Source organism: Gymnoscopelus microlampas (genome assembly GCF_963454915.1).
Source record: "Gymnoscopelus microlampas genome assembly, chromosome: 2".
In the NCBI taxonomy this organism is placed as follows: Eukaryota; Metazoa; Chordata; class Actinopteri; order Myctophiformes; family Myctophidae; genus Gymnoscopelus; species Gymnoscopelus microlampas.
Window position 1 is genome coordinate 7,627,607 of NC_139939.1, and position 14,237 is coordinate 7,641,843.

General features: G+C 40.0%; 1 long non-coding RNA gene across 1 annotated transcript; it reads right to left on the reverse strand.

Annotated features, from left to right (window-relative positions):
• Positions 1-1,386: 1,386 nt before the first annotated feature.
• Positions 1,387-4,988, reverse strand: LOC311036095. Its single transcript, XR_014599818.1, has 4 exons — positions 4,844-4,988; positions 3,169-3,285; positions 1,664-1,793; positions 1,387-1,517 (listed from the first exon to the last, which is right to left on the reverse strand). It is a non-coding gene; the product is annotated as an uncharacterized lncRNA (long non-coding RNA).
• Between the last annotated feature and the right edge of the window lie 9,249 nt (positions 4,989-14,237).

Here is a 14,237-nt window from a genome sequence, read left to right on the forward strand (position 1 = left end):
TCTGGTCACCGTTTTGCGGGGTGTTTTCACCAACTCAATGACTGGAAGGTTTAGGCAACACACAACACACAACAGCGTAATAATAAAATGTTGATTGATAGGTAAATGCAACTGTGGTTGTTATTGTTAGTGCAGTAGGCTACAGATTTGATAGGCTACAGATTCTAGGCTATTATTCATGAATGTATTTTTTTTATTGATATGCCATTTATTTATTGTTGGTGTGCCATGATTGCTTTTGTTTAGTATTGAGTATTGAGGCAGAATTGTTTGTTGTACTCAACTGTAGAAGAACAACAGTGGTAACAGTTAGATCCATGGATGTTTCCAATGCGTGTTAAAATAAAAGTTGTTTAAGTACAGTATTCAGCTTGATCTATACTTAGTATTTGAGGATGGCGCACACCATAAATAGCTGATCTCCAAGCTCACAATGCGTTGTGATGTGTTGTGAGCTTTGAGATTCATTGTCAGCTGTTCTTATCAATGATGGACAAAACCTCCTAACTCCACTCAATGATGGACAAAACCTCCTAACTCCACTTGAGCTGGATTTGGGTAAAGTGGTGATAATATAATGACACATGCAAGTATCTGATAATATATAAAGTCACAATACCAAGTTTGATGAGGCAGTATTGCTTTGTTTTAAAAAATATAAGGTTTTCTTCATTTTCTGAAAACATTATATTTTGTTTTTCATTTCCTGAACAATTACCATTTTGGAGTTAGCTGGTTCCGGCCGGACAGCAGAGATATACTTTTTGAAATGTCAGTCATGTCAGTCATACTTGCTTGGTTCTCTTCAGTGGCTTAAGTCGGCCGAGAGAACAACTGTGTGTGTGTGTGTGTGTGTGTGTGTGTGTGTGTGTGTGTGTGTGTGTGTGTGTGTGTGTGTGTGTGTGTGTGTGTGTGTGTGTGTGTGTGTGTGTCAGTGTGTGTGTGCGCGTGCGTGCGTGCGTGCGTGCGTGCGTGCCTGTTTGCGACGGGTCACGCGTTAGTTAGTTAGTTAGTTAGTTAGTTAGTTAGTTAGTTAGTTAGTTAGTTAGTTAGTTAGTTAGTTAGTTAGTTAGTTTGACGTTCCAATTTATGTTTGTAGAAGTTGCTGGATGTTGGATATGGGAGTGCTGCCCAAAACCGGTTGAGAACCACTGATCTACTGTCACAGGAAACATAACCTTGTTCCCAGACGCATCTCATCTCACCAGGAGAAACCCCTGCAAAAGAACTACAGCAGAAAGTATCTATAGGCTTCTTCAAAATGCATAACGACACATTGTTCAATTCAGTTTAATTCAGTTCAATTCAATTGAAAGTGCTTTATTGGCATCAACATGTCAACAACAATGTTGCCAAAGCATGAAAATACAATTTATCCAAATATTTGGCATCATGTAATGATTGATTGAATACTTTATTAGTCAGAACAGCATGAGGTACAGTAAGACATTAAGGGCCTCCTGAAACCTTTAACAAACACAACACAGTCTTCTTCACCAGATGTATTGGTCCAGTACCTGGAGAAGTAGGAACATTTGATTCATTACAACACATTTTAAATGTAAATCCATGGGGTTCTACCAACACAACAATACAATTAGACACTTTATTTTATTTTGTTCAGATGAATGACAAATGATGAACAATGTGATGTCTCACTGACCACAGAACGTCCTCCTCAGCTCATCTATCTGCAGTTACATTGTTGTATCTGGACTGTAAGTCATCATTATGTTCTTTCAGGTTGGTGTATCTGGACTTTATCTCGTCCAGGTCTTTGATCAATTGAAAATCTGCAATAAGGTAAATCAACAATCTGATGAGTTTTACATACAACTTTGTTCCAATTGTAAATCTTAATTTAACAATGAGACAAAGGATCTTATTTTGGAGAACAGAGATAACAGCCAGCACTCAATATGTCCTTTTCACATAGTTTTATTTACCTCACCCTGACAGAGCAAGGGGTTTCAACCTAACAGGTCTTCCTCGGTGTTGTGTCAAGACAACAGGAAGTGAGGTATAAGTAGTATGATGCAATCAAGTCCAAATGAATACATTTGCAAACTGTCATCACCTTGAAAGCTAACAATGAAGACTCAATATTATTAATAGGGCACCAGTAAAGGACAAATGCTATGTGAAATGCAATGCAAGACAAGATAAGACACTTAAACATACAAATACAGTTTGTAGATCACAGTGAGTCAATACATAAATGTCCAGAAGGGTTCATAGTGCCCCTCAGATATCATTGACCAGCCCCATCTGCATGGTGAAGGTAGTTCTGGTGTGGACACCAGCACCTGACCCCATCACACGTGGCCTCCTTGGTACACTGCTCTCTTATGCTGTCCTAGGGCAGCAGCCTTTGTCCCAGAGATTGACTGTACATTGTGCCTCTTCGCAAATAACTTCCTCCTTGCCGTATTTATTTCTCTACATGAGCTGGTTCGGTCATAGAGTAAGATAATAACCCTCTCAATCGTGGCCATTACCCCCTGTGGTACAGTATGTCATTTGGGGCAAAAGACAGTTTCAACAGGGCAAGCGTTAGCTCAGGAAACAAAGCCCATACAGCCCATGCAGTTTTTCCTCAACAAAGCTTGACACAGGGTCACAGCCCGTCAATGCAGGGAACACTGGTAGTGCATTCTCAGGCCCTAGCCCTGCTGTAATTTCATGGGCTGTATTGGAAATAATGGAAATTCTTTCCAGTTCTAAAAGCCAACCAAAGCTCATCTTTTTACTGTACAGTCTGAGCCACTGCCACAGGAAGCACCACAACATCAATAATCATAATCATATCATTCTTGCTGCATGGGCCACATGTAATAACATGCGATCGGCTTCCTCATTCGTACAAGGAGCAATAAAAGACCTATCTGGGAGTGGTGGCTTGCTAAAGACTTCCATATCATTACTGACAACAAGCTGTTCACCTTCCTGGACAAAAAACCTGAGCAGAGCATCTGAGTGCAAGGCAATTTAGGTGAGGTAAAACAAGGCACCTTGCCTCCAGAAATTGTCAATAAGTCTGTCCCCTGCACACCTCATGCCAATCCACCTGCCCCAAAATAGCACTCAATGTTTTAAAAGCGACAACAACACTATTTCCGACTGAAATATAGCATGTAAAGATACTGTTTATTATAGAATAATACTCACTGTATATGACCAGGACGATGATGATGACAGCTAATAGGATTACACACAGCAGACCCAACAGACCCAGACACACTGCAGCAGCTCTGAAACCATTCTTCTTCTCTGACTCTTCTGAGCCTGAAAAACACAAACCAAACCTATGAGGATACTTCAGAGGTTATGATGTTTTATGATAGATAACAAGTAATTTATGTTCTTAAAGAAAGTAAATTATATTTTTGATAAAACAAACCAAAAAAAGTTAAAGATGGAGTGCCATGATATTTTTCAACCCTAAAACCTGATCATAAGGTATTATTATTATGTAAGGATTTTTTTCCAAAAAAAAAAGTGTACAGAAATTGTTAAAAAAAAAAGTTTTTATGTGGACACGCCTCCAGTTCATTAAGTATGCCTGGTTCTCACCTTAGCACCTCCTCCACCACCTTAGCACCACCCACCTGTCCCAGTCCCTCCTCCTCCTCATGCCCACACCTGTTGTGTTATGATAATGAGGGGGAGGGTATGTTTTTTGGGGGCTGTGTGATGTCACTAAAGGGCTGTTTCTCTATTGGCACGTTTGACCCTCAAGATTTCAGCCTCCAGGAAGAAACTCAGAGAAGACATAAAACACCATAAAACCACCAGCGGGGGCCTTAATGAAGTTCTATCAACCTCATAGACACATGAAAAACAGAAAAAGTGCAAAAACATGGCACCACCTCTTTAAAAATCTATTCGGAAAGTAATCTTTGCTATAGAGTTTTTGTTCAGTAACCAACAGCAGTAACAGGGGTCTTCCCGTCTCTCCAGCTCTTTAGTACACAGAAAATACATCGTATTTTGAGCCTAATACAATGTATTTTGTCTTTTCTGTATTAAGACATTTTTAAAGTTAGGGTAAGTCATATTTTGTGTCAAAACAAGTGTTAAATAGGATACAGATTAAACAAGTGAAATTGGAAGTGGTGACACAAAGAAATGAGCAGACAAAATTTGAACTGGAACACTATAAAAAAGAAGAGAAGCTGATCATGGGTACTCTCTCCTGATTGGCTGAAATTGGCAACCCACATGAAAATGTATTTTATATTTATTAAAGAGCTGGAGAGACGGGGGAACCTCTGTTACCGAACACACACTCTATAGCAATGATTATCAGAATATAGAGCTTTAAACCTTTAACAAAAAAAATTCAATGTGTTTGCAGATGTATGTGTCATCAATGTTGTCATAGTACTACTGACATCAAAAATTGACCTCCAAGTACTATGATAATAGAAGTGCACTAAGTACTCTGACAACGGATACAATAGATACAACAGGCTATACAACTGGTATTGCATAAGAAGGGGGTACAGTATGTGTTAATCGTTTGCAAAAAGCATTGCTTAATAAAAAGTGAGGACAAGGTTAGTGTGCTTTTCAAGTTTTTTTGTAGATTAAATAAGGCAGAGCACATGAAACGTGTGGCTTAATCACACGTGAATAAGCACAAATGTTCAAATAGGATAATTTTAACAGCATTCAGAATTCATGTCACCGTTTCTGGTCTTTTTTTATTTTTACAAAGGAAACTGTTCCTTTACGGCAACAAACGGCGAGTATAGCCACACTATCAGACACACCACTACACCACTGCTCTGGTGTAACATCCATAGATGTGTTAGTAAATCATTGTAGCGTTTAGTTGTACCTCCATTTTGCTGTTGTGTTGTGTTCTGCTGTACTGCATCCTGCTGTGTCCCAGGGTCAAGGTCAAGGTTGTCTGCAGAGACATAGATGTCTACTATCCTCTCCTCTCTCTCTCCTCTCTCCTCCTCTCCACTCTCTTCCTCTCCTCTCTCTTCCATCTCCTGTTCCCTCTCTTTGCGACCATATCTTACATTCTGTGTCAGGTCAGGTCTGGCGTACACATGCTCACACATTCTAGTTCATCTTCAAGCTACATTTGTTGTGCAACTGGTTGGAGAATAGAAGTCACAAAAGAGGAGGTCTAACCTGTTACAAAAGCCTATCAACGGAACCCAACATGTTCACACTTTTGGGGCGTGACGTGCATAAGATGTTCACGATCTGAAACCACACTTCACACACCCACAGGTCTCATTGCTGAGAGAGTGCCAATGCTGCTTCCCTCTGCTGTTGTGCGTCATTAAACGTGTTACTTATTTGAGGGTTCTGACAACTTTATTATTTGCTGTTCTTTTAGGTCAGCACCCATCATACTGCGGTAGCACGTCAGGTCATTTGTTTCTTGTTAAATCCACACTTCACGAGGGGAAACAAAACAATATAGCCTCCAGCCTTTGTAGTGAATGAGAACAGGGAAACTGTGGTTCAGCGAGAGAGAGAAATTAGAGAAACTAGACCATACCCGGTCGGCGCAGCGCATCCGTGGGGGGATATGCGCACATGATCTGGCAACCCGGGAGGCAGTTCGTCCCATAGCTGGGCAGCCCCGTAACCATGGCGACAGTGTTTGACACAAAAACACTAATAAGAAGCTGAGATTTGATGAAATTGAAAAACGGGCTTCACAGTTGCGTTCAGATGGTAATGGTCAATGGCTGTGTGCAAAATCAGAGCAATTGGTCCAGCCAGTGAGGAGAACCGGGTATCTTCACTCACGTACTCACCACCACTACAGAGGTTACTAGAATTATAGTAGGATTATGTAGGCATAAAAAGGACACTTTCTCCTATGAAAGCATTTGGACAGGTGCTTGGGTCCTGTTTGGTTGCTATGTGTAAGTGCCTGCATGGCAGCGTGTATCTTTAACTGCTTAAAGGAGGATAGACATAATGGAGAAAATATCTCATTGTGAGCAACAGTCACAGGAAATGTGAGCAAATGTCAGAGGAAATGCCCACCACACTGCTGTGGTGGGCATTTCCTCAGTGTAGCAGGATGGGCGTTGTCTCCCACGCTGCCCACGGCCCATCCTCCGCCCACTCATCAGTGGGCTGATTAGTCCCTGCTGTATTAAGGTTGGTTCTCAACCTTTTCAGGCCGTGGCCCCCCAACATAATCATATTTGAACTGGGGACCCCCCACCCTGATAAACACTTGGAATGTAAGAGTTGAGGCATTACATTTTCTGTTCCATAGATAAATATTGTGAAAATAGCAGATCTACAGGCTCACAACGCCTCGCAAAGCGAGGCGTTGTGAGCCTGTAGATCTGCTATTTTCACATTTTAGAAAATAGAGGTATTAACACATTGAGTGCCAGAGGTTTATTAAAATATTATACATTCAGTGCCTGCATTTCTTCCATCCACTTACATTATACGTTTCGTGCTGTAGAAACCCGACGCGGAAGTGCATGTAAACAGAGCGTGCGTGCAAGACGGCTTTTAGTCAAGGAGATAACATTGGAATCCTTCTCAGAAACTCCTTGGATGATCCCAAAGTTTCGTTTTAGCGCCCCACGTGGGCCCCATGTATAAAAATAGAATTGGGTCAAAAACGGTCCGGACCGTTTTCGGCACTCCTTGTTTGGATTCTCAAAAACAGTCTGGACCGTTTATGGCACTCGATGTGTTAAAAAGGTCTTAAAAGTCCTTAAATTGTCACTTCACTGTCATATGAGGACCCCCCCACCCCCCCAAAAAAATCATGCCGACCCAAAGGTTGAGAACCACTGTATTAAGGTAGCGCACCTCCTGTCCGTGTTATAGTCTGTCTCTGTCGCCACGCTCTTCCTCGGCGGTTACGTGTCCTCATCCAACTTGTGTCCTCCAAACAAAGCTGTCCCGTTTGGCTTCAGTTTGTTGTTTCATTACACATCAACGCAGGTATGTCTCTCCATCTTGCTGTTTAAGCGATCGCCTGCATATAATATGTTGTGGTCATGAACTTGTCATTATAGCCCCTTTGTGCTATAGCACTTCCTCCTGTAGACCCATTTGGAACCTCACCCTCCACGATAGCTCCGAGTTGAGGTCCCGCTTCGTAGGCTGCCGCGAGAGTGTGACACCGTGAATGGTGGCCAATATTGATGATTCTTACGCTTTTCCTCACATCGAATCCAAAAAGTAAAGGTAGTCCCCCCTGCTCTCAGATGCTTGAAATTTTTGCTGTAAAGAAAATTTCTATTTGATTTCAGTATTATTAAAAGGATCCCTGGCTGATAAGCCAAACATGCCTTAATACTCATGAATTATAATTGCCCTCTATAACTAAAATGTAATATTTTATTTATTTTAGAAGCAGTTCATCTTTTACTCAAGAGGGTCAATGGCTGTCGCAAGTTGACAATGTCATTTGTCCTTGTGTGGCCTAGCCCTATTGAATTTATGGAATGCATGTTGATTTTTATTTTCACATGCATTCCATACATTCCATAGGGCTAGACCACACATGGACAAATGACATCATCAACTTGCGACGGGCACTGCCCCTATTGAGTGAAAGATTAACTATTTCTAAAATAAATAAAATATTTAAGGTGTTTTTAATTTTACATTTTAGTTACAGAGGACACTTATAATGTATTAAGGCATATTTGGCTTATTAGCTAGGGATCCTTTTAAATTGTGGGCTAACTTGCCGCTTGTAATTTCAGGGCAGGTGACGCACACTGGCCCTCATTTATCAACGCAGCGTATAAAACGACGTAGATTTTTCCATATATTCGGCCGTACACCAACGTCAAAGTCACATTTATCAAAGGATCCTATACAGCCGATCCTAGCGTACATCAGGTCGGAGCTTTGATAAATCTCACGTCTGAAAACGAGCGTCATTTAAATAACACGCCCTTAAATATTCACAAAAGCCCCGACTTCACAACATGAAGAACCAGAATACGACCCAAACAAAGCATGAAAAGCCAATAAGAAAAAGTTTCCCTCGCTCGCCTTGCCACACACGCACACGCCTCTCTCTCTCTATCTCACTCTCTCACACACACACACACACACACACACACACACACACACACACACACACACACACACACACACACGCCCAGCTGTGTTTTACATGTAATCCGTACCGTAGCGGTACGTACAATCTTTGTCACGTAAGCTTGTAGCCTACATGAATGACATTATATGATACCAATCACATCGCCATGAATGGAATACGTTTGTATATTAATTTATTTAACCCATACCGAGCAGTGCACGTTCGAGTTACACTAAAATAAAGCCGTCATGTAGGCTATTCCCATTTCCCAGTGAGAGTCCCGTCCCGCTCCGCATTAATGACTATGAGAGATAGTCTGGAGAGAACATTAATGAATGAAGGCTGGTGTGTGTTGGACCATGGGTTAAATGTCGGATCTCCTGGTGGCCATGAAAATATAACAGCAGCGCCGCTGCAGCACCGGTCTAAACGCTCGTATATTTAAAAATAGCAGATCTACAAGCTCACAACGCGTCACGATGTGACGCTGGCTTGTGAGCTTGTAGATCTGCTATTTTCAATACAGCCAGATCTACAATCTTATCTGAATGACTGTTAAAGCAGTTCGTTTAAATTACTTTATAAAATGTTATATTTTCACAGGGATTATTTATTAGTGTAGATATACATGTAGGAGTGGATTATGTGTCTAGATGCCTGTCAGACAGTCAGAAAATGTTGCTCTGCAGGTCTAGAATGGAATAAACAGGCGCAGCCAAAGTCAACAACTGGTCCCGACCAGACGTGAGATTTCAGCCGGGAGGCATGCGTTAATCCGACAGACCTTTTCTCCGACTATGTGGCATCCGCGTGCGGTTAGGGTTAGGGTGCGGGTTTGGTTCGGGTTTACTGTTTAATGTCGGAGCACTGCGCTGTCGGAGGAATGCGCTGCGCCCCATTCATTGTCGATGCGGCAATGGATCATCGACAATGAATGGGGCGCTAAAGTTAAATATCTCCAAGACTACAAATGATTTTTTTTTTAAAGTCTCAAGCATGCATGTCCACAGTAAGGTGGAATTTCTGAACTGTGAATGGAGTTTCTAGGTGAAAGTGTTTTTTTTTAGGTCGCAAAACCTTCCATCCGCCTCCATTATAAATCTCTGAACTTTTAAAGGAGTACAATTCTAAAACTATGCAACATTTCAAAGATTCCTTTTCAGGCAAACATGTCCACAGTAAGATGAACATTTTAAAGTATGAATGAGGCTACTAGGCGTAAGTATGTAGTTGTAAGCCTGCCTCTAAATATCCATTGCCACATCGACAATGCATGGGGCGCTTAAAGTTAAATATCTCCAAAACTACAAATGATTTTTTTTTTTTATCTCAAGCATGCATGGCCACAGTAAGGTAAAATTTTTGAACTGTGAATGGAGTTTCTAGGTGAAAGTGTTTTTTTGAGGTCCCAAAACCTTCCATCCACCTCCATTATAAATCTCTGAACTTTTAAAGGAGTACAATTCTAAAACTATGCAACATTTCAAAGATTCCTTTTCAGGCAAACATGTCCACAGTAAGACGAACATTTTAAAGTATGAATGAGGCTACTGGGCGTAAGTATGTAGTTGTAAGCCTGCCTTTAAATATCCATTGCCGTATCGACAATGAATGGGGCGCTTAAAGTTAAATATCTCCAAAACTACAATTTTTTTTTTTTTAATCTCAAGCATGCATGTCCACAGTAAGGTGGAATTTTTGAACTGTGAATGGAGTTTCTAGGTGAAAGTGTTTTTTTGAGGTCCCAAAACCTTCCATCCGCCTCCATTCTAAATCTCTGAACTTTTAAAGGAGTACAATTCTAAAACTATGCAACATTTCAAAGATTCCTTTACAGGCAAACATGTCCACAGTAAGATGAACATTTTAAAGTATGAATGAGGTTACTAGGCATAAGTATGTAGTTGTAAGCCTGCCTTTAAATATCCATTGCCGCATCGACAATGCATGGGGCGCTTAAAGTTAAATATCTCCAAAACAACAAATGATTTTTTTTTTTTATCTCAAGCATGCATGGCCACAGTAAGGTAGAATTTTTGAACTGTGAATGGAGTTTCTAGGTGAAAGTGTTTTTTTTAGGTCCCAAAACCTTCCATCCGCCTCCATTCTAAATCTCTGAACTTTTAAAGGAGTACAATTCTAAAACTATGCAACATTTCAAAGTTTCCTTTTCAGGCAAACATGTCCACAGTAAGATGAACATTTTAAAGTATGAATGAGGCTACTAGGCGTAAGTATGTAGTTGTAAGCCTGCCTTTAAATATCCATTGCCGCATCGACAATGCATGGGGCGCTTAAAGTTAAATATCTCCAAAACTACAAATGATTTAAAAAAAAAAATCTCTAGCATGCATGTCCACACCTTCTGGTTACGAGTCCTGTATCTAAACCACTGCACCACAGAGGTCCTTACCTGTTCTAAAGACTTGCGTGGAATTTTAGGAAAGATTATATAAAGGTAAAAGCCCCAGGTAAAAGCTAGAAAGATGTCCTTGCTGGATTTGATCTCAGGACCTTCAGTATGCAAGGCCTGAACCTTAACCACTGCTCCACCATGGTATACTTTTTATGGTCTCTTACACGCTCTTCAGTGAAAGATCAGATAAAGGTGCAAGAGTCGGGTATTGGTTAGAAACCTGTCCTGGTTGGATTTGAACCGGTAACCTTCTGGTTGCAAGTCCTGTATCTAAACCACTGCACCACAGAGGTACTGACGTGTTCAGTTAACTTAGCCTGGCAAAGTTTGTACCCTTTCCCTTTAAATATCCATTGCCATTGACAATGCATTGGATGCTTAAAGTTATATATTTCAAAAACTACAAATAATTTCAAAGTAAAACATCTCAAGGATGCATGTCCACAGTAAGGGGGATTTTTTGAACTGTGAATGGGGTTTCTAGGTGAAAGTGTTTTTTTGAGGTCCCAAAACCTTCCATCCGCCTCCATTATAAATCTCTGAACTTTTAAAGGAGTACAATTCTAAAACTATGCAACATTTTAAAGATTCCTTTTCAGGCAAACATGTCCACAGTAAGATGAACATTTTAAAGAATGAATGAGGCTACTAGGCGTAAGTATGTAGTTGTAAGCCTGCCTTTAAATATCCATTGCCGCATCGACAATGCATGGGGCGCTTAAAGTTAAATATCTCCAAAACTACAAATGATTTCAAAAAAAGAAATCTCAAGCATGCATGTCCACAGTAAGGTGGAATTTTTGAACTGTGAATGGAGTTTCTAGGTGAAAGTTTTTTTTTGAGGTCCCAAAACCTTCCATCCGCCTCCATTATAAATCTCTGAACTTTTAAAGGAGTACAATTCTAAAACTATGCAACATTTCAAAGATTTGTTTTCAGGCAAACATGTCCACAGTAAGATGAACATTTTAAAGTATGAATGAGGCTACTAGGCGTAAGTATGTACAGTAGTAGCCAGCTGAGAACCTCACGATTTTCAAAGCAGTACCCATAGGTACTGTTTTGTCCCTTGGGTACCTCTGTCGGCCACTCCCCCAGATTCTCAGACACGCCCCCTAAATGTATTATATCGTATTTCAGTGTGTAGTGTGGCCATTCTGCCACAGGGTGGCGCATTCACAGTGAGCAACATAGCTATATAGACTGTTTCTGCTGCTTTTTTTTTGCTTTTGCAAAGTAGAAATACTCTGTTACAAGTAAAAGTCAGGAAATAAAACTATACTTGAGTTAAAGTACAAAAGTATTGGTATTAAAATGTACTTAAAGTACCAAAAGTAGAAAGTAATGTGGAATGTCCCATTTCACAACTTTTCAAATGTATAAAATGTATACAAATCTTTTGAAAATAGCAGATCTACAAGCTCACTATGTGTCACATTGCGACGCATTGTGAGCTTGTAGATCGGCTATTTTCAAATGGCCAAAATGTGTATAGGGCTGAAGTGGTTACTGTATGTTTTGTGATAATATTCAAAATCTACAAACTAACTAGTAACCAAACATTTATCAGATCCAAAACCTGGAAAATAGAAGGGGAAAAAAGAGTCCTTAGGATGAATTCAAAAGCAATTGTTTCTTTAGACATAACTGTGTTTCATGGAACATGGTGGAAGAAGATAGATAAGTCAGTCAGAGATAAAATAATTGCAGCTCCCAAAGCTGCTACTTTCTGAGAGCAGTAACTAGTAACTATACTAGTCAACTGAAAGTAACATTTCAATAAAATGCATTATAAACTACTTTTGGGCACAATTATGTTATTTTAGAGTGTGAAACGGAGTTAAATCAACACAGGAGATTATAATGTACTAACTAACTTAGGACCCCAATTTAAACAAGCCATATGGCTTTCTTGGATTTTTTAAATCATATTTAGTCAACCTTGTATTTGAACTGTACTTTCATGTGCTTTTTGTCTGCAAACTACTATATAAAGTATTCAATCAAAAAACTTTTCGAGGTTGGAAAACAAAGTCATACACACATGCACTGCATCAGCAATGGTTTCAGACAATGACATGCAAATTAACTGGTTTAACACCTAACACCTTAATTTAGTTTTTAGTTTGTGAAAAGAAGTAGAGTTTTTTTTTGTTTCAGTGTTAATTTTAGTTTTATTATTGTAAGGGTAGTCAGGGGCTGTATTCAACAAGCTCAGAATAGTGGAAATGGAAGATCTACAAGTTCTCTACAAGAACACTCATTCTCTCTGGTGGGATGTTTGTATGTCTGATGTATCTTTCTGATGCTTCCTTCATTAGAACTTTCATAACTTTTGATGAATTATTAAGCAAAGCTGATTCAGAATGATTAAGCAAAACATATTCAGTATCAGTTTTCGTTTCTGTCTCCACGCAGCCGATGACAGCAGTAGCAATGTTACAACTGCTGCGTGTTGTGAGCTTGTAGATCTGCCATCTTCACTATTCTAGTTGAATATTGCCCCTGACTACCCTTACAATAATACAACTAAAATGAAGATTGAAACTAATAAAAAATCAACTAAAACTAAGCCTTTTCACAAAGTAAAAACTAAACTAGCAAATCCACTTAAAAATCAAATGGAAACTAACTGCAATTGAATGTAGTCAAAACAAAAATGCAAGTGTGTGTGTGTGTGTGTGTGTGTGTGTGTGTGTGTGTGTGTGTGTGTGTGTGTGTGTGTGTGTGTGTGTGTGTGTGTGTGTGTGTGTGTGTGTGTGTGTTTGGGGGTGGGGTGGGGTGGGGTGGGGTGGGGGATCACAAGACCTGGGCTCCTGAGTCCATTGTGATGGCCTAAGTTGGCCAAGTGATGGCCAAGGTGCTAAACCGGTTAATTTGCATGTCATTGTCTGAAACCTTTATTTAGAAGTTGCAGGCGATAAAGAGAGAGAGAGAGAGAGAGACAGATTGAGTGGAGTTTCTAGGTGAAAGTGTTTTTTTGAGGTCCCTTAACCCTAACCCTCCATCCGCCTCCATTATAAATCTCTGAACTTTTAAAGGAGTACAATTCTAAAACTATTAAACATTTCAAAGATTCCTTTTCAGGCAAACATGTCCACTGTAAGATGAACACGTTAAAGTATGAATGGGGTCACTAGCAGTAAGTATGTAGGATTAGTAGCCTGCACTCGTTTCCCTTTAAATGTCCATTGCCGCATTGACAATGCATTGGGCGCTTAAAGTTAAATATCTCCCAAACTGCAAATGATTTCAAAGAAGACAAAAAAAAAGTACACACTTTGGCAGGCTACCAGTTCTACAGTGAACAACGCACAAGTGAACAGTCTATGGAAGAACCACTGTGGTGTAGTGGTTTAGCTAAAGGGTTTGCAACTAGAAGGTTCTCAGTTCAAATCCAGAATGTTTTTCCAACTTTTTCTTGGCGCTTTCGCCTTTATCTAATCTTTCAGTGAAGACCTTAGTAGTGAACAGAGCAAGTAAGAACCAATGTGGTGCAGTGGATTAGATACAGGACTTGTAACCAGAAGTCTCCCGGTTCAAATCCAACTAGGACATTCTTCCAACTTTTACCTGCCAAAGTTTATACCACTTTCCCTTATAATGTGTATTAACATTTCTTCTGTTAGAAGAGAGAGAGAGAGAGAGAGATCCTAGATTATTATTTCTATGCATTAGATGTATTACCTTGTGTTTACCTTGCTTACTGTAAATCTCTCTTTATTCTTAATAAAGAGAGCGTCTGCTAAATGCCCAACT